The 20472-nt window shown below is 36.9% G+C and overlaps 2 protein-coding genes and 1 long non-coding RNA gene across 12 annotated transcripts in view; 2 read left to right on the forward strand and 1 right to left on the reverse strand.

Moving 5' to 3' along the window:
* LOC137000467 (uncharacterized) overlaps positions 1-18813 on the reverse strand; it is an 89600-nt gene extending 70787 nt beyond the window's left edge. Inside the window, exon 1 of the long non-coding RNA XR_010890689.1 lies at positions 18412-18813. This is a non-coding gene — a long non-coding RNA (uncharacterized lncRNA). The remainder of the gene's footprint in view (positions 1-18411) is intronic.
* Fas3 (fasciclin 3) overlaps positions 1-20472 on the forward strand; it is a 302280-nt gene that overhangs the window by 211962 nt on the left and 69846 nt on the right. The gene's annotated exons all lie outside the window — the stretch shown is intronic.
* LOC137000466 (uncharacterized) overlaps positions 1-20472 on the forward strand; it is a 128161-nt gene that overhangs the window by 83642 nt on the left and 24047 nt on the right. The gene's annotated exons all lie outside the window — the stretch shown is intronic.

Below are 20472 nucleotides of genomic sequence, written 5' to 3' on the forward strand. Positions count from 1 at the left end.
AATAAAGTAATGTTTGCTGAAACTTTATATGTAAAGGAAAATTGTTTTGAACTAATTTCACGCGCGGAATGCCGTAAAGCATTGTACAGCGATAGCAATCTTCTCCGCGACATATTTTATCAGAACTCGAAACAGCGTCGTTGTGCCACGCTGTAAAGGAGCGAGTAGTTTTTTTAAACAATCTCAGCGTATGGCGCTTGCCTTTGCTACGCGTCGACGGGCTTTATGAAATTTTAATGGAGATCCGGCTGCAGGTGAGACATTCAGCGTCTACTCGATTCTGAATTAGCCACTCAATTTTCAAATTACCGTCGTACTTTGTACGTTCCGGCGCCCATAGCATTGTGCGCCATTATGCGACCGTTAATGCGCTTTATTGCAAATTTATGCACCGAGTTCTTTGATGTTAGAGGCTCTGACGCTCTTTCCTAGCCACCTCTTCGGTCTTTCGCTTTCTTCTCTCCATCGCTGCAAAATTGACGGTACGATAACGCGTAATTGTTTTACGGCAATGAATATTGAATTTTAAAAATCTCGTCCGGCTCATGAAGAAATTTACATTTTCAGACACGTATGAAATATTAATGACGATAACGAATATACAAATAAGATAGCAGAACAAAGATAAAATTCGATTTTTTAATTAACAATATAAATTATCAATACGATTTATTCGTGTAATGTTATAACAATTGCAAATGTATGAAGTTTAATTACTACATGATATATTTCTGTTCTTAAATTTTTCGGATATTGCAAGTTAAATATATGCATAATTTAAATGGGAAAGTGTTGTGTGTTACACGCGATTTAAGCTAGAAAAAAGTCTCAGAAACCATTTCTTTGATTTATTTCATTGATTGATTTATGGCTATTTTTACGTGCTCGCTCGCTAAATTTGTTCTATATGGTTCAGCGTATTATTGCCCCGAGCCTTTCATTTCAAGTTTCTTCTTTCTATATCCAGTATTGGACGAACACCTGGCAAATATAGTTTGCATGTCGGAAAGTTTTGTAAATTCATGATGTCGATCCCTATACAACTCAACCGTCTAACTACAATACAAAGTACAATATAATGTCGTGGTAAAGTGCGCGCCGCGCGCCCCGTGTATTGGTGAATGCATTTTGCAGCAGTTGTAACTTCTCCGTTGCAAGCTGTCGCGATTATAGATCGATATCTGAACCGACTCGTATCAGAGAATGCGCATAGTCAAGCTTCAAAGAAAATTACAGTAATCCATTACGGTTGAAAAAATTTTTTTTAGAATACAATGGGAAAAGCGATTGCCTCTAAACTAAAATCGATGTCGAATAGAATTGTTGAAAAATATGTAGACTGTGATACATTTTTTTACAGCCACTGAACACGAACAATAGTACGGAAAATTCTTTCTAAAATTTATCAGCGCCATTGTTACATCACGTACAATGACATACTCGGCGATGCATGTATGCGTCCATTAAAGTTTGTTAGAAAAAAGGAATTTCATTCAATTTTTCTTTTAGTTTTAGTTCTGTATCAATCTCATGAAGCACTTTATCATACCGATGCATTAAAATAAATGATTTAACGTGCCAGCAATGTCTCACCGCCTGTGACACTTTCCTGATTTCTACTGCGTCACTTCTAAAAATTGCTTTTTCTACCATATCCGCTGCCCATCTTCTGCGAGCCGGAAATAATTCAAACTGCACGATCTGGTTATGAAGGTATTTTTTTATGAGAACGATAAAATATAGTATAACCGCGTTGCATTATTTATAACAACGTCAATGCAACATGCATATTTCTCGAATAATCACGCGAGTTTTTTTTGCAAAGCGTAATAATACGGACTTTACTATTGACAATATCCATGCAAATAACATAAGAAGAAATGTTTTTTTTTTCGACTTCTAAAAAATATCACTAAATAATCATTGGTAACATCACTTTTTATAGTATTTGTACAATGAATCGCACTATTCCTGATTTTACGATGCGCGCACCGGAATCATTCATGCGGCCGTAAGTAATCCGCGCCTGTGTTAACGCGACACGCTAACATCGGTGCACCTGATCGTCGGGAAAGTGGCAAATGCAATGTTATATATTTTACCGAACATTACAAATACATGCGTAAAATAACAGGGGCAAATTACGCAGCAGACGAGTAAAGCTGGACGGAAAAGGATTTATAGCGAGAGGGAAAGAGAACGCGGGGTGACAGAGAAGAGCGGGCCGTTATATTTTCTTCCTTTTTTTCGCGAGGCGGTAAAAAAGCGGATAAATCGCCGGCTCACTCACGTGTCGTCTCGACATAAAAACGCATGTGTACGAAAAAAAGCGGGCCAACGGTGCGCTATTAATTATTCACGTCCTGTTTAAACGGCGCGCAATCTGAAGCCGCACGTATGATTCCGCAATACCCCGGCTCGTTCGAAATCGTGACGGGATTACCGCGATTATGTGCTCAACGCCGCGCCGGTCATATTAAATCCGGCGAGATAAAAACGCGGCTCCGCCGCTGGAACACGTAGCTTCGCTTATGAACATTACGGTATATTGCCGCATGATCAAATAAGTTAGTTAACTGTAGGCAATGATAACGATCACCTGTGCATACTAATTTGATACGCAAATGTATGTTTAATGTGCGTTTTAATTACATCAACGCCGCAATCAACGAAATCGCTGCGAAAGCACATGGTTTTCACAGTTTTTTCTTCCGACTGGCCCTTCAATCGATTCATATTCAATTTGAACGAGCGAGATTACGTGCATTCGCGAAAACGTCGAATTATCGTGGATTATGATTCACTGGCGGGTTCGCGTGATGCGAAACTTTTAATACTCGTGCCGAAGCGTTAAACTCGAAAGCAAAGCAAACTTCAGCGGCCGCTGCCATGTAATTGTAGCGCTCATTGCACTGATGGCTAGTGAAATAGAATGATGAGAACGCGCGATGAGCGGTAGACAATTACCTTTTTCATCGTTCCTGATCAAAGAAGCGAATGTAGTAGCGAGATACACGCCGCTGGCTTTATTATCGAGCTTTGAAAAAAAATTCAAGGCTCTCCTCCTCCTTTTCGTATGACGCTAAATTACAGAAGATTCGTAGAATCCTCGTAAAAGTTCGTTAAAATAAATAAATGATAGAAACGGAATTTTTGATGAAAAGAAATCCGCTCGGATCCTTTGATCGAGAATATATATACCTGTACACGAATAACCCGACGTAATGTAATGAAATGTCAGTTTAACGCATTTAATGCGAAAGACCGACTTAATGTAACGAAATTTCAGCGCAAACTTAATTTGAAATTTGTCACGGCAAACTCCTTTGCTTTCTCGAAATATAACTCCGATTGTTCGAAAGTGTTGTGTTAAATTGTTACCTCAAATGCTGTTTCGACTACTTCAACATTTGTTCAGAATCCTCGGAAGTTCGAAGCCGAGTCTCGCGGATGAATACTTATGTATTCGTACATAATTGAAATGTCAGATATATCGTCTTGTTCAACATTTAACGAAGCTTATCGGAGAAGCAATCAAAACTTGTGTAGAACAGAATAATCGATAGGAGTCTTGAATTACGCTAAAAAGGCTTTCTGCTTTGTAACTTTCATGTCTCCTTTTATTTTTATTACATGATAAAGTAAGATCGCATTTTATCTTAAAAACTATTGTTCAGTTTAAGCACTGCATTCTAAAAGTACGATAAGAAGCACCTAAATAACTTTCGATGTCTGAATTCAAATCGCATGCTTGGTTAGTCAGATATAAATTTTTCAGTATTTTTTTTTTTTTTTTGTCAAATTGATCGCAAAAGTTAGTAGAGTTCGCGCCAAATAGCGTTAAACGTACGAGTGAAGTGGATTTATAATCGACGACGAAAGGCCCGGATATGCGCGTCACACGTGGCCGACGCTAACGCGCGAGAAAGCCGGACGGCGGAACAGAGGTGAGCTAGTGCGCTTTTAAAATGCAAATAGAGATATAAATATTTTATTGCGATCCTATACGGGCCTCACCTCTCGCAGAATACCTTGCACCCCTGGCTCTCCTCTTGCTTCGCACGGCCGCGTTTTTTCCTGGCCCGTGTTCGGCGAGCGTCGAAATGCGAATTGAATTGTACGGCTTCTCTTTTTGTTTTTGCGCTGAGTGCTGCTGACAAAAACGTTTCCTCTTTACGTTCCTAACACTTTTTATCGTACGCGCGCTGGGCGCAAATGTATCTACATTCGGAACGAGGAGAGATTTTAATTCGCAAAATAAAATTATCTAAATCCCCTGTATTGATTATATAAACGACGAAAATTTGTTTATAACGTTGAAAAAAAAAAACGCGACACTTCTTCTTTGCGAGTTACTTTAAATTATTCTCGAGCGCAAAAAATAAAAGTTTACTGTTACTTAAAACTTAGAGCGACCGGTAAGAATAACTTTGCCAAACAAGTAATAAGATAAAAAAAAAAAAAAAAAAAAGAATTTATAGTTTTCGACAAGTACTTCAATAAGAAAACGCGCGCGTACTCTGTAATTTACGTTTAAGTCGATCAGCGCTCCTTAACGACTTTGAGATGAGCAAACACGTTCGTGTCTGGGAATTGCCAATTTCTACTTGAGATCTTTCCTCCTTTGGTAGCGCGATCGTCCCGGGCAGGGCCGCGAATGCTTGGGAAAAAAAATCAATAATCGTGAACTATCTTAATTTCCCAAGTGTACGTCGGCCGTGCTGGTGCGCTCCACCACCTGTATATCTATATAGACGGATAAAAACGCAGTTTATCTGAAACGTGGCGAGAAGTGACAGTAAGTAAAGATTGAAAGGGTCGCGTTCTTCGCGGGAAGAGAGATTACAGAAGGAAGAGGGTTCCTTGTGGAGAATTTGAGTGACGGAATTTGGCGTAACCTCGGCAGTTTCAACATGGTAACGTGAGCTTTCGGTTTTATATCCTTCATTCTCGGCTGTGTTTTCTCATGAAATAAAGGAGCTTTCTACACGACATAGCTTGAAATTATTTTCGAGTATCTAAAGGATTGCTTCTTGTTAGAATAAACAAGAAGCATTGCTTCTTGTTAGAATAAACAAGAATTCACTCAAGTTTCTGATTTTAAAGATATTCGAAAAAGAAACTCGATCTATGGAAGCGCCAAAGTACATATTAAATTTAAAGAAAGTGTGATTTATTCCTCAGTGTAACATTAAAGTTGGAAAGCAAAATAATTCTACTTGGTTTTGAAATGTATTAAAGATTCTTTTGTGCTCCCACACGCAGAAAATGAAATACATTTCAACAAACAGAATGAATAAACACAACTACGCGCCGTCGAAAATTTTCGAAGTTACCCGTTATTTATCCACTGCGGCTATTGTCGTTTATCGTAGCGCCGTAAATAACCAATTTTCAACTTCCACTTTCCTTTCACCGTTTGGCGTCGTCGTATAAATACAGATACCGATAAAGGAGGACGACACAAAGGAAACTAAGAGCGTAGCGAAGTCGGACAAGTATAGAACGGGCACGAGAGGGACGGCGGGACGACGAAAAAGTGGAAAGAGGAACGCTGAGGGCTTCGCGAAGGCGAGTTTCAATGATGGAACTTCGGATTAACTTGGCTACTTCCTGTGTCCTGCTGGCTCCGGCGCCGGTGAGAAGGAGAAGCGCTAGAAATCCCGCTCCCTTCTTTCTCCTGGGAAGAAGCGACTCTATCAATGGCCGTCTAAAGACACGAATTTATTAGACCCGACGGTCGGCGACCTGCTGCAACTGCGTCAGTCCTGGTCGCGCGCGCGCGAACTTCGAGATCCACCGCGTCGTAAGCTCCGCTACTTTCGAACAGTAGGGCGGTCAATAGTTGCGATTCCAACCAGATCCGGCGGCCAGAACATGAAACGGAGATCTCGCGGAATTTGCGGAGTCACATAGGTATCTTTCAAGCGGGACCTTTCAGTTTCAATAGATAAGTTTCAGACTTTGGCAAGCCGGATGGATAACAAACACGATTGATGTTGTACCTGAGCGAAAACGGTAAAAACATTTTAGCGAAAAGCCACTATACGAATGCATAGAACTATTCGCTGTCTAACGATAAGTCAATGGAATGTCGAATTAATGTGACGATGCGATAATTTTTTAATCGTAAAATCATCAAAAATTATATTTATTGTCATATTTATTAATTTCATGCAATGCATCGTCTCGTTTTAAAATTGAACAATCTTTTTGCTTGTTCAGAAACTAATCTGCGATTAGATGTAAAAAAAATCGTGTCGCGCTACCTGACAAATACGGCAACGAGCCAGATGACGGGGGGTGCACCGCCCGCTGGTGAAGAGACGGGTAGAAATCGTGGATCATGTACCTTTTGCAAAGTTTTTCGCGAACATCGGAATAGCAAGCGACGCAAGTTTGCGGGGTGAACGATTTGCAAAGCAAAAGAGAAAAAACGAAAGGACAACGTGGAGAGACAACGGAAGACACGGGGGTGTGCGCCACCGGACGAAGAGGGATAAAGTCAATTCCGAAGCGCATCTCGCAGTTTTGCCATCTAACCTGGCGGCGCGCCAGAGCAACGTAAAAACTTGGTAGACTCGCTTGTAGTATCCCTCGCTACCCCCGTTCGAGATTGGATAGACGACGAGGCAAAAAGTCAGCCGCAAATGTATGGTTAATGTATTTGAAGCAAGAGTTACATAAATAAATATTGTTGTGACGCGGAAACGTTGAGTACAGCTTTCCAGCAATATCTTTATATCTCGAAAGTTATTGCAAGACTGCAGTCAAAAATTTCTCATAATAACACGCGTAAAGTTTTAAACTAATCTCACAATATTCGAGTCCAAAGCTGTCTAAATTCAGCGTAGACAGTTTCAAGCAATTTCTCGTTAGTCAACTGATGGCCGTCTTGCAGTTGATTCCCCTCGAGCGCAAAACAACGGATGCGACATCTTTTTATGCGTGAAGCACGCCGCATACCATGAGCGCTCCGACATATCGTCGTCTCGTCTAATTTGCTGTCAGGTGGGGACACTTTAATTTGGCTAGGTAGCCCTCGCCGTTACTGACAAACTTTGTCTCTAATTTACGACCAGCGCCGGAAGTGTTGGTCGTGCCCTAGGCGAGTAATATATACCGACAGTAGCCGGGCATGTCGAGATGTGCCTGATGAAAGGCAAACGAAGTGCCAGTGCGTTAAGAAAATTGACATGCGAGCAAAATGAGTTCGTTTCTTGCTTAAAATAATACTTTATGTTGCACAAAGTGTTTGTCAATGCACTTATTTAATGAGTAGAATAATTCTTTATCTTAAAAAATCTTTTTTAAGAAAGTATTACGTGTATCAATAATTGTATCTGAAATACAAAATCTATTAAAAAACACGAAATCTATTTAAAATTAGTTAAAAAATTACCTCAGTTTTATGCAACAATTATTATGGTTTTAAATGCGCGCCTGCATAATATTCTGATAATGACATATTTTTTCAAAACATAAACGGAATCGTGAACAAATTATAATGCTAAATATTATGATAATTTCGTTGAAATAAATGTAACATTTTCAAAGATTATTAGATCAAACGCACACATATCGCATAATTCACATAAAGATTCATGAGTAACAATAGCTTCGAGCATCGAGGTGATTGTAGTAACTAATTAAACTTTACACGAAGTTAATTAGTGCGTGCGTAGTGAAGGCCATTGGCTATCGAAACAAACAGTTAATTAATAATGCCACACGCATTTACAGACGACACATGCATTCATCGGTGTTTTCGAGCTTGCGCAAAAAAAATTTGTGTAATTGTTAACCAGACGGCGCTAACACGAAAATATGCTTGGCCGGAACAAGCTCGGTCCACGATTGAATCGGTGTTTCTCTGCTGTTTACCGAAGTCGAGTAGTTATTTGTTGCAAACACACAAACGTTGTATTTGTGACCATGCGTTGCACGAGAAACGAAATCGCACACCGATAATTATAACATCATAAACTCAACATATCTTCGCATTGATCGTAATAATAATTTCGAATATATTACATATGTAGTACTATGTGTAATATAGCGTAATATACGTGCATTGCATATATGTAAGATTTATGTTATAAATACAATATGCTTTTATATCCACATGAGATATTTATAAATTCAGTACAACTTATTCATTTTACTTTACATTATGCCGAACACTTGGGAAAGTAAAATATTCCCGGATTATCCAACCAGACGTAAAATATTCCTCGCAACAGCAAGAGATATATATTAGCAAGAACATATATTATATGTATAATACGCGAAATATATATAATTTGCATCGAACTAATGAAGCCACAAATATCCGGTCGACATAATGCAATTCGATATCCGCAATTCTGATATAAATCTAAAAGATATATGTATATAAAATTATCATAAATCATTAGAATCGTGCAAAGTCTAAAAAATCGTGAATTAAAATTATGAAGACTAAAAATTTACTATGTATTTTACAAATTTTAAAAGTTAAAAGTAAATGTTACAAACGATTTATGAAATTAGATATATCATAATTCGTTTCTGTGAAAATCTCGATCTGCAAAATTCTACAAACGCGTATGTAGTAGGAACACCCTGTATAATTCAGAAGACATTAGATACAGATATATATTTGTAGAATGCCAACGATTCACACGGCTTTACGAGCGATTCTACGTGACAGAATACCAAAATGTCAGTTTTTTTACTTCAACGAAGTAAAAAATCATTACTCGAAACGTTTCACACGTCACTATAAACTCGAGAGTTCAAAATGTCATTGACTTTTGTAGACCAGCACCTCCGTCACCTCTTAAACTACAAGAGAATCGAGAATAGAATTCTGTAAAAGGAAAGTGCAAAAAGTCTTATCGACCTTTTGTTGTCCTAGTTACTATTTCTTTTGCGCAATTCATTAAACTTGTGGACAAATAATTTATTCGACTCTCGATGCTATTGTTCTCTTCTATTTTACGATATTTTTCAAGATACTTTTGTAACGACAAAATCAGATTCTATTCTCATTATCATAATGTCAGCATCATCGTAATGCATATCATTAATACTATTTTCTTTTAATTTTTAATAAGATGTGCATTTTAATGATAGCAAAATTATTTAAAATTTATTGCACGATAATATCAATAATTTTGTTTCTTCGATATTTGAATCGTCAATATTTTATAACCACAAAGTGTATTAAGTGATAATTATTGTTGCTTATAAGACTTGAATTAATCATTTATCACGTATCATTAAATATGCAGCAGTTAAATCCTGTTTAAAACTTTGCAAAATTAATCTTATAATATTACAACAAATTTTAATTGAATTTCTCAAATTAAAGAAGTGGATTAGATTTTACTATTGCACTGAATATTTCTGCTAGGGGGCAAGTAAACTTTTTCAATTTTTTTTGTAGCTAACATATTATTTTGTACATAAATTTTCTCTTTTTTAAAAAGAAATATTTATATATATGTAGAAAATGCGCATGATACGTGAGTCTCTTAAAAGCCAAATTGATCAACCTTACTTTTTGTAAATTTTTACTAATTTTGATACTTGATTAGTACGAATATTTATCAATTTTCTATATTTTTTATTTCATAAGGCTGATCAGTTTGGCCTCTGAGAGACTCAGCCTCTCCAGCACGAGCGATGTAGTCGGCAACAGCGATGTAACGTTCTTGTTTGTTAGAAGTAGGCGCGATGCTACGCACAAGTGTTACACATGACAGTGCGGTTGCTTTCAATATGTGGTGCTTAGTAGCTGGCAAAGTTGTAGGATTTTGCGAAGCGGGCCATTATATTCCGTGGCAACGTGGCATCATAATTCAATAGTCGGCTTGCATGCTAGAACTTGATTATCGTCCATTATCACAAACGATATTATTCGCATAATTTACGGCGGAGCGCTTAGAATCGAATCTCGCATAACTGCATGAGCGATTTCTATGGAGACATCACGGCCTCCCTGTCCGATAAACTCTCCCCGTCGGCGTGAGTTCTGTCCCCAATATCGGAAGCGCGATAAAAATCGTGCACAACAAAATCCAATTCAATAACATAATATCAATAACGTAATACGAGTACGATTTGAAGAGCGCGCGAAAGGTGAAGCAATCGATTTATGTCGGTTCGCAAAAGGCAGTAATTGCACGCTAATCAAGTGCTTCTTAATCTATTAAAAAAGTTTAACAATGCTTATACTAGATTTAAGATTTTAGAGTTAAGGTGAGTTAAAGCGCTAATGAAGATTCACTACAGTTTACACGGGTTTTTGCCGCATGGATCCAAGGATTAATGTACGTTCCGCGTTCATGCAATTCCGTATTTCAGCTTTTTATTTAGTAATCATAAAATATGCGCGAGCTTAAAACAAATGCGTGCCGTATTTGTAGGATAAAGATGATAAAAACAAATAGATAACATAGAGCACGTTATTATCATTATTATTATTACAGTAAACGATTGTTTGCTCACTGTAATAAATTGGTTTAGCTTTCGTAAGAATATGTTGAATGAATTATTATATTAGCATTAATAGTCGTAAAACAAAGCTCCGCTGGATTATACTTGACTTGATCGTAAAGTATTCACGTCGGATTTAAGAGGCTTTTAAAGATCTTTATTAAGTCGTTCGTGGTTTTCCCTCCCGCAAACGGTCGAAGCGCAGCAGGTGAAATCTAGCAGGGTGCACGCGCTAGATCGATTGTACCCGTGTGTCAATTTAATGATCCTAAGGTGTACGCAAGACAGACGATAATGACTAGAACGGGCCGGAATAGTTTCGGATTGGTTTAGTATAGAGCAGGATAAGCAAGGCTCACTCGTATCGAAACACCTTACGGGACTTTTGCCCCGGTCGCTACCGCTCTCATCCCTTGAAATGTATTTCGCTCCGTAAAGAAAAGGAGTAGAGGCGAAAGGAGTGTCTCGCCCTTTTCTTGACACTTCCAACCTCACCCCTGCGCTCTGCCGCGCGATAAGATCGCTTTGGTGACGGTAATAAAGGGAAGTGGAGTTCAACGGGAGTAAATCGAGTTACCTCCGCCCGGTGTCTTCGTCCTTTTTGCACAGCGACTCCTTACTCCGCCTCGCAGACGTGCTCGCTCGCATTCTTTTATGCCGAGGGGATCGGCTCGGAAAGGAAGGTTGGGATAGGTCAACTAGCAGAGAACGCCGAGGCTTCAGTCAAAGACCGCTCCTCCTCCGCACGTTCCGCCTTCATTCTCCGGCAACTAGAAAAACGATCGTCAAGTGGAACGCGAGCAGAGGCCGCGGTGACGAAGTTACGATGCCGGGGCCCTTTCATTCCTTTAAGCTGATAACGATCGATCATGGACAAACACGTCGCGGAAAAGCGAAGGCATGCAGGAGAAAGATATAAATCTCTCTGTCGCGTCCAAAAAATTCCGATGTATTCTTAGATATTTCATCAAGCCAAAAATAATCAGCAGTATTTCAGTTTATTAATTTTGGATTGCATTTGTCAAAAGTAACCAATATTTAATAATATACGAGCGATAATTATACGCCAAAAAAATACGAAAGCTAAATCTGTTGAGTTAAAAACTTATGTACTTTCATAATTTAATTAACTTACTCAGGAAAACAAATCATCAGGGTTTTAAATTTTTAGAAATTTCGAATAAAACACTTTTAAAAATAGCAGATTTATGTGTGTGATTAATTTTACAAGATGCATAAATACTTTAGAAAGTAAAGATAACATCGAAGAAATTTAATTAGACGCCGCAAAAAAATATCAAGATTGATGTGAATATTGAACGAATAGACGAACAAAAAAGTATGATTAAAAAGCAAAAAAAAAATATTGCATAAATGCAGAACTTAAGCATTTTAAAATTTGACTTAACTTTGTTGGAAATATTTTTATTAGTAGTACAAAAAAATTCGGTAAATTTGCATAGATAAAATATGAAAATTACATGAAAAATAAGGGAAATATACTAGATAAATAGCGTAACATTTTTGAAATTATGTAAATTTACAATATCTATTTAATGTATTTCCGTTATTTATCATATAATTTTTACATTTGATTTGTATAAATTTACCGAACTGTTTTAGTGTAGATTTATGTAAGGAATTATACGAGAAAATCGTGTTCGTGTAGCTGCACGGACCCTAGCCAGCTCATTTTGTGATCGATTTCACGATAAGCGAGAACTTTAGTGTAACAGCGGCGCGGAGAGATCTGGCCAGTACCTTAACGGCCAGTTTAAGAGAATACTTCCGCAGCAAATGGATAGAACCAAGGGCCGAATGTTAGCGGCAACGTTACCGCTCATAAAATTTTAGAGCGATTTGTTCGCCCGCCGCAAATCGGCCGCCGTGAAGTTTTACGTTGCGCCTCGCGAGTTCGCATTTCCCGGCACTTTCCGCGAATCTCGATGGCTCGATCAGCTCGCTTTCTCCTTCTTTCTCTTTCGGTTAGCCTTTCCATTATTCTCGTCGCGATCGCAAGAAGTAATCATCGAGAACATTGGCTCGATCGTACAACTAAGTTATACGTAGCCGTCAATTTATAATGGCCTAAATTTATACTATTAATCATTGCGTACAGGGTGTTGCATATACATATTGGGCAGTACGACGGGTTGCGCGACATACTTTGCAGGGATAGGCGCGGTTCAGTGGGTAATGACAGCATATATATGTAGCATCATAATTTATTGATCGAATTGATCGCGCGCATTTTTACTAATTTTGAGTTTACAGCGTTTCAATTATAACGGACTTGAATAATTGTTGCAATTATTACTAAAGAAGCTAAAACACATTAAAGATAAAAAATTAAATTTTAGAAAGTTAACACGTTAAAAGAAACAAATATGATACAACAAAATTTTTTTTCTTTACCGCTTTACTTTTCGCGCGTGTTAGCGTTGTAAATTTTGATAGAGCGGTAAAGAAAGAAATTTTGTTGTATCATATTTGTTTCTTTTAACGTGTTAACTTTCTAAAATTTAATTTTTCATCTTTAATGTGTTTTAGCTTCTCTAGTAATAATCACAACGATTATTCAAGTCCGTTATTATTGAAACGCTGTAAACTCAAAATTAGTAAAAATGCGCGCGATCAATTCGATCAATAAGTTATGATGATACGTATATATGCTGTCATTACCCATTGAACTGCGCCTATCCCTGCAAAGTATGCCGCGCAACCCGTCGTACTGCCCAATATGTATATGCAACACCCTGTACAAAAAAATCTATTATAGAAAACGCATCTAACAAAAAATTAAATTATATTCGATATTTGCCTTTGTTATTCAGGAAGCGTCGAGTTCAAATGTTTGAAAGAAGATTTTGACTTCAGAATTATTCACAAAATAATCGAGGCTTTTGTCAAACATTTCTTTTCAAAAAGTTTATAAAGAAATTTACATGTGAAGCTTATCAATATTATTGGGTATCATTCTGCATGAAAAGCAACGCGTTGCGCGATCAACCGGCGCCATCCGGCGAATTGGTTAGTTAAAATTCAAACCGTCGACGTACGGCTGCTGGCATCGCCGAAACACCAGCCGCTTGTTCGGGAAACTAGTTTCTCGAGAGAGAAGCTAGTGACCGAAGCGCAGCCCAATAGTCCGAGACCTATTACTATTTCCAGCTTGTTTCTACGATCTCGACTGCGACCTATTTAACATGCGGATGTCAACGAGGCCGCGGGGGTGCGTGTCCACGATAAATTCTTGATCGGCGACAAGGGAGTTGCGGAGCGAATCGGACGGATGAAGAACGTTTGTTCTTCGAGCTATTTAATTAACGAGATCAGGGTGCGAGAAATCGATTAAAAAATAAATAATAAAAGGCTTGGAATTTGCATTATTGAGAAATTTAAATCATCCATTTTTCATTTCCTATTGTGATAATTCTTATAAAAATGCGATAATAATAATTTATCGTGTCCTAAATCTTTCACAACTTTATTTCTCATTATGTGTGAGAAAGAGAGGGGGAGAGAGAGAGAGAGTTTCTATAATTATATCCAATAATATTACAATAGTATTATATCCAGAGACCACATTCAATATGTACACTGTTTCGCAAAATATAAGCTTCAAGAGGTAGTCTTCGGCAAATTTGAGTTTCGCAAAGTCGACTTTCCTTTGGCGATAATTTGAACCGAGGCATAATTAAGGAGTTCTTTACATCGTAAATTAAAGCTTTCGCTAAGGTAAGTTTCGCGAGAATGCAAATAGATAAGAAAATCTTACCTCCCAGTTAATTCCAAGTGGTCTCTACTTTAAGGGAATCTTAAAATTTCAAACTTAGTTATTTAAGACGTTCAATGTTGAGAATCTAAAAATTGCGAAAGAAGACAACGTTCGATTCGCTTGTATATCTTCCTTATAACAGAAAGTATAAATATAACATATTTGTTATATAAAAGATATTTTATTTCTCTTTTAATATAATATCGAAAACATTAAAGGTTCTCTTGCAATGTGCAGTAAAAAGAGCTTCGTATGCAAAACTGATAACATACGCGTAAGTTTTAATAAAGCACCGCTTAATGAGGTCGATACGACCGAGTGAATGGCAGTCCCTTTGGCGAAAATGATCTTGTTATGCCATTGATTGATATTCCGTTATACGTTGATTAAATTTTGTCGATTGTACCCGTTACGGCTGCTATTACTGCTGTTCGTATCGATTGTCCATACATCTACAATAGACACTGATTACTAACGATAATTAGAAAATTATAAGAGTCTAGCCAATTGCAGTAATTAATCAAAACATATAAACATTAATACCAGCTATATCTACATTATAATAAATAATTTATTTTTGTCGAATATTTGTTGCCTTTGTCAAAAAATCGATAACACTTTAAAGCAAGTCTTTCCACCTGGTGAAACTTCACATATGTTATATTGAGATGTAAATTCTAATAATACAACTGTAAAAAATATAAGATTTTGATGTTAAAATTCATTTAAAAAGAAAATTTTTTATATTAAAATTTAACTTGTCAATTTTGCTTAATTTTCAATGCTGAATAACTAACTCCGATATCTTGTCATTCGCACAACCGTCATCGATTTGATTTTAGTTTGCCTATTAACATAAGAAAACACTTGCGATTTTCAACAAATGCAGCACATGCAGAATCATTTATAAATGGGATATAAAATACACTCCTCGTTGATTCACGTTGTTGTAATATAATCGGAGAAATGAATTTTGTCGAGAATTTGCGTTACGGCACTCATTACGCCGACACATGTTTCACGTACGCCGGTGCGCTCTATACTTGTGCTCGTGCCTCTGCACATTTACGTAACGATGCATTGAACTCAAAGGGCAAATGTTACACGGATGTAAACGGCTCTCATTAGTACCTACGAGGATACATTAGGAGACAGCTTAGCTCATATTAGACGCGCCTCAGGCCGTCCATTAACGGCCTTGCCGTCTTGCGAATTACGCGAATGCTTATTAACCCGCGAAATTCCAGATGACCGACGTAAACCTTAATGCGAGACAGAAAGTTCGACGTGAAATTTGATTTATATCATTATCGTCAGAGTTGCTGTTTGCAACATGCTTCGTGGAGAGTCGTCGTTGCGCCGCCACGACGAATGGCTTGTTCGCGAACTTTTCGAGAATAAACGTAATTCCAGTACCATAAATTAGATGAGATTGCTTCGAATTAATTACGTCATAAAGTAAAAAAAAAAAAACATTTAGAAATCATTGTACATTCTGTGAATGGAATCGGTATGCACGTCGATATATTAACTCATTTAATTGAAAAATAGCGCAAACGCTTTTAGCAAACGAAGCTTTTTTTGCTAAAAGCTTTCAAAGCGCTTGCTTCTGTAAATAAGAGCAAACGCGCATTTGCTTTATTTCATCATATTGCATTCTAAAACCAAAATTTATTTAATTCTAGTTTTATAATTTAAAAGCTTAATTCCATTTAAAATAGTTTTAATGTTGTTTAATTGCAGTCCTTATTTTTACGCGCAAAAACAAAAAAAAGCGCTTATCACGATTGTTATTGTGCACTATTTGTGCGCACGACAATGGTTGATATAATTTATCATTGTCAGCACTTTTGTCTTATAATGGAGAAATTCCTCGAAAAATCTCGAGACTCATGAACTGTAGTATTAATAATTGCTCGTCTCCGACGTGCGATAGTAATTAAGAAAGGTATTACACGAAATTTAATTACGGTAGATCGTTCAATAAAGAATCGTTGAGGGAGGAAACCGCACGCAAACGAGACGCAACTCTACAGTGCGGCGGATGATTATTAATTATTCCTGTACATCCTTCCTGTAATAACGACTTGCCTCTACAAAGCACGTTACTCCTCGTTGCAATCTAATCGAGATTTCATGCCGCAATGACGAGTACGATTTTAATTACATCTTTCTTCGTACACAACTTTATTTCTTTGCATGAGAAATCCGTTCCGTTTATTTTAGCACAGCTTTCGACTTTTCTGTTCAACTTTTAACATTTAATTAAACGATGACTAATATAATTATAATAATTAACAAATTCATACTACGGTTATGTCATATTAATTATCGAAAAATACAAAATATTTTATAATAGAAAATTTTATAATAAAAAAGTCAAATATATTATCTGCAGACTCTGATGTTTCTGATGGATGAACTTTTGATAAAAAGTTTAAAAATAATTTCCAAATTGTATGCTTGAGATGCAGTAATATTTGTATCTTTTACATCTCGTCTATATCTCGGAATCTCATTTTATAAGTTTTATAAACATTACTGCGGAAATCTAGTTTTTATACATAGCCCATATTTTTATGCGACATGATAACAGACGAAAGTTTAATTACACGCACTTCTGCGTATCTAAATATCTTGCAGTTTTTTTTTATTGCTTGATTTTTATATGATGGTTACGGTCGGGCGGTAACTAACGTTACTTCCCTTTGAAAGATATTTCACGCGTGGAAAAGCTCAGATCGAGAAACGTAAACCGATCTCTATATCACCGTAGATACATTTGATCAAGTAGATTCTTCAAGCTTCAAGCTAGCCTATTTAAAGATACGTTATCCTCTACTCCATATATATCTGCTTCTCACAGAAACACGAAGCGGAAACTCAAATCGCAACTCAAAAAGTTCGTTACAAGCTAACTTTATACCGGAAGGGAACGAGAGAAGTGCGTTTTCCCATTTAAATGTTTTCGCCGGTAGTAGTATAAGCCATGCGAGGAACGTCAGGCAAATGTTTGTTTTTACTCCTAAGCGAGAAAGCATTTGGTAAGCAAACTAATCTTTTAATTCCTCGCACACGGAAGTCACGTTTTGCTATGCTAAATCGCGCCAACCCGAAATTATTCTTTCAGTACAGTATTAGAGCTCGAAACCTGAACGTATATATAATCTGTTGTGTAAAAAAACACAAGATTTTTATGTCCTGTAATGGACGTTAAAATACGATTAAAAGCTTGCCTTTCACAGCCTAAAAAAGAGATACACGCGGATGGAATTAACAAGGGGATTGCGTTATTTTTCGGATCTGTTTAAGGATAACAATCCTACCGTTAACAAGAAATTAAGTACAGGTATAAATCATAGACTCTTTCCGAGAAAAGCTTTTGGGGGGAGGGAGAGCTTAATTATTGTGACATATAATCTTTCAGCTATATGCGATTCATCCCGTAGATGGATGTATGGCTGCTTGGACAAAAACAACATTTTGTTGCCCACACATTCAACTAGTGTTTTTTCTAAGGAAGAAGTGAATACACTGAATACAATAACAGGCAAAGAGACTCTATTTGAATGCACAGCGTGATAACATTCATTTCCCAGCTCATACATTTTTATGTTCTATTCGTTGAGATACCAGATAACAGCTGGAAAGAAAGAATAATTGTATAAGTGACCATAGAATACTGTGCGTATATGTGTGCACTATTTATAAAAAAAAATTGACGCACCTCAAAACGACGCACTTCATGACGAGATAAAGAAATAATAATAATATCACACTACAAGAACTTATTGAAGAAAATCTGTCTTAAAAACTGCAGACTAATATTCTGTAAAGTGAATTGTTACAAATATAGAATTCTTTATCTTTCGGGATTCGTCGCTTTTTTAACAAACAGAATATATAATACATATGTATATTTCGTTGAATAAATGTTCGGGATAAAACATTCGGATAAATTACTGCACTGTATTCTGACAATTAAAATAATCATTATATTGCGACTAATACATTGTTATGCGTTTTTGTTTGATTTAAAATTAAAAATAAATTTCTCCGTGCACTTCCGTGCAAGAGTCGCTATCCATTCGAAAATTTCTCACGTACGAATTTCGCGACATACCTGGTGCTTACAGTCACACGCGACATACCTGGTGCTTACAGTCACACGCGCAGTATTTAGGAGCTGATTTACGTCCGCCCGGATCGTAATTAATTTGAGATGTCGAGTCAAGACGATGAATTTCCTTTCGCACTGTTCTTTTTCTCCCGGCGACAGGTGTGATGCAGACGTAACGCAGGCTTTCTCCAGTCGCCGAGTCGTCGTGCTTTTGAGAGCACCGGCGCGCTACGTCTCGCAAGTTCGCACGAAAACCCGGATTCTGCTTCTTGTCTGCACGAAAGCGTGCCTTGCCCTGCCTCCCCCCCCTCCCGCCTCCTACCCCCTCCCTCACCGGTACACAAGAGATCGCAAATTGGTAAGCGCACAATCTCCACGCGAAATCCGGAATGTCGTGAAATAATTTCAACGTTGCATTACTCTCTCTATTTAACACACCCCTCGCCTACCCTCGCATTGTCGCGCAATCTCTTTCTCATTACTGGCGTTAAATGTAACCCCATTAATATAGCAGATTGCGCTACATCGTTTAATTAAATTTTGAAATTGCTGCGATTATAAAAATGAAATTAAAGCCGAATCGTGTCGAAAATCGTGTGTCAAATATAATCGTAAAAATTTCCATAATTACATTTAACTCCGAATAAAATAATTTCATAATTCTTTTGGATTTTAATTTATTACTATATGGTAATGTAATCGAGAATTTTATCACAGCAAAAATGGTTAAAATTTGTATAGAAATTTACAATTTTTTTGTAATATTAATATTTTCACGATTTATTACCTATTTTTAAAATTAATTATTTTAATGAATTAATTAATAGCAAATTATTCATTCTTTTAACACACTTTTAACGATAAAAATGTAAAAAAAATAGCAGATTTAAGATTTAAAAACAAAAAATTCCAAAGTTTTGCTTAAAATAATAAAAAATTTTAATAAGTACACACTTTATTTAAAATATCAGTGCTTATAAATAATCGCTCATGATGTAACGATCGTACTACTAAACTTGTAATAGAAAAAGGATCAATGTAATATTTCAACGACACTCACCCGTCATTCTTTCCCGATAATTGTCTAGAATGAATTGGCAATATCGTCGGCTAGGCTTTCATCGATCGCGCACAATAAATACCAGCGTGGGATATTACCGTTCGTACGTTTCACGACGTTAATTTACGACGTGGCGCTATTAGCTCATTACTGGATTCCGCTGTGACACGTAGCCGACAGAAAAAACTGACTTCGACTTTCTCGTGACTTGAAAATTACTGCGATCGAGCGAGCTTTTCATACACAATGAAGCGGCAGATATGTTTTTTATGACAATTTTAACTATTATTTCCTCCCAGATCTTTCATGAATAAAAAAATTAATCAATTAATATTATATTTTAATCCAATTAATTCAGTCATTTGACATATCTGACATTCATAATCTATGATTCTTAAATAGACATCAAAGGAACTTTTTTCATCAAACAAAACGGTCATTTTCTTGATAATGAGCGATAAAATTGACGTTGTAATCGCAAAAGCGAAATGTTAAGCCGCTTACCTTAAAACTTATTTTGTCTTAATTAAAATCTCTTGAAAATCTTAAAATCTTTCCAATCTTATTATCAAAATATTAAATATTAAACTGCTCATTTTGTCGTAATTAAAATCTCAAATGTTTTCTTAAAATAAAGTTCAATTTGGTTGTGTGCACCTCACTTGAATTTGTTCTTCCTCGGAATAAATATATGATGTACGTAAATTAAAAAAAAAATTATTTATATTACTCTGCTCATGAAATCTCTTAAAGTTAGAGCGGCTTCCGGAACACTCGGAACGAAGAAGCTGAAAGCTGAGACAGAGATCATTAAAAGGACGGAGCATTAATCTAACTTCGGCTCGTCCGCTCGCCTTGCTAAAATAAGCAGGAAGAGACGTTTCTGGTCTTGAGGTAAAAAAAAAAAAAAAAATAAGAAATAGGAAAAAGAGGGAGAGCGGAAACATGGCGAGGCCGCGGATGGAATTTACTGCTCGCGTCGGAAGTATTCTAAGGGGGTTGCACGCTGTTGGATAGCAGAAAGTGGATGCT

The sequence above is a fragment of the Linepithema humile genome, chromosome 6 (genome assembly GCF_040581485.1).
Source record: "Linepithema humile isolate Giens D197 chromosome 6, Lhum_UNIL_v1.0, whole genome shotgun sequence".
NCBI lineage: Eukaryota > Metazoa > Arthropoda > Insecta > Hymenoptera > Formicidae > Linepithema > Linepithema humile.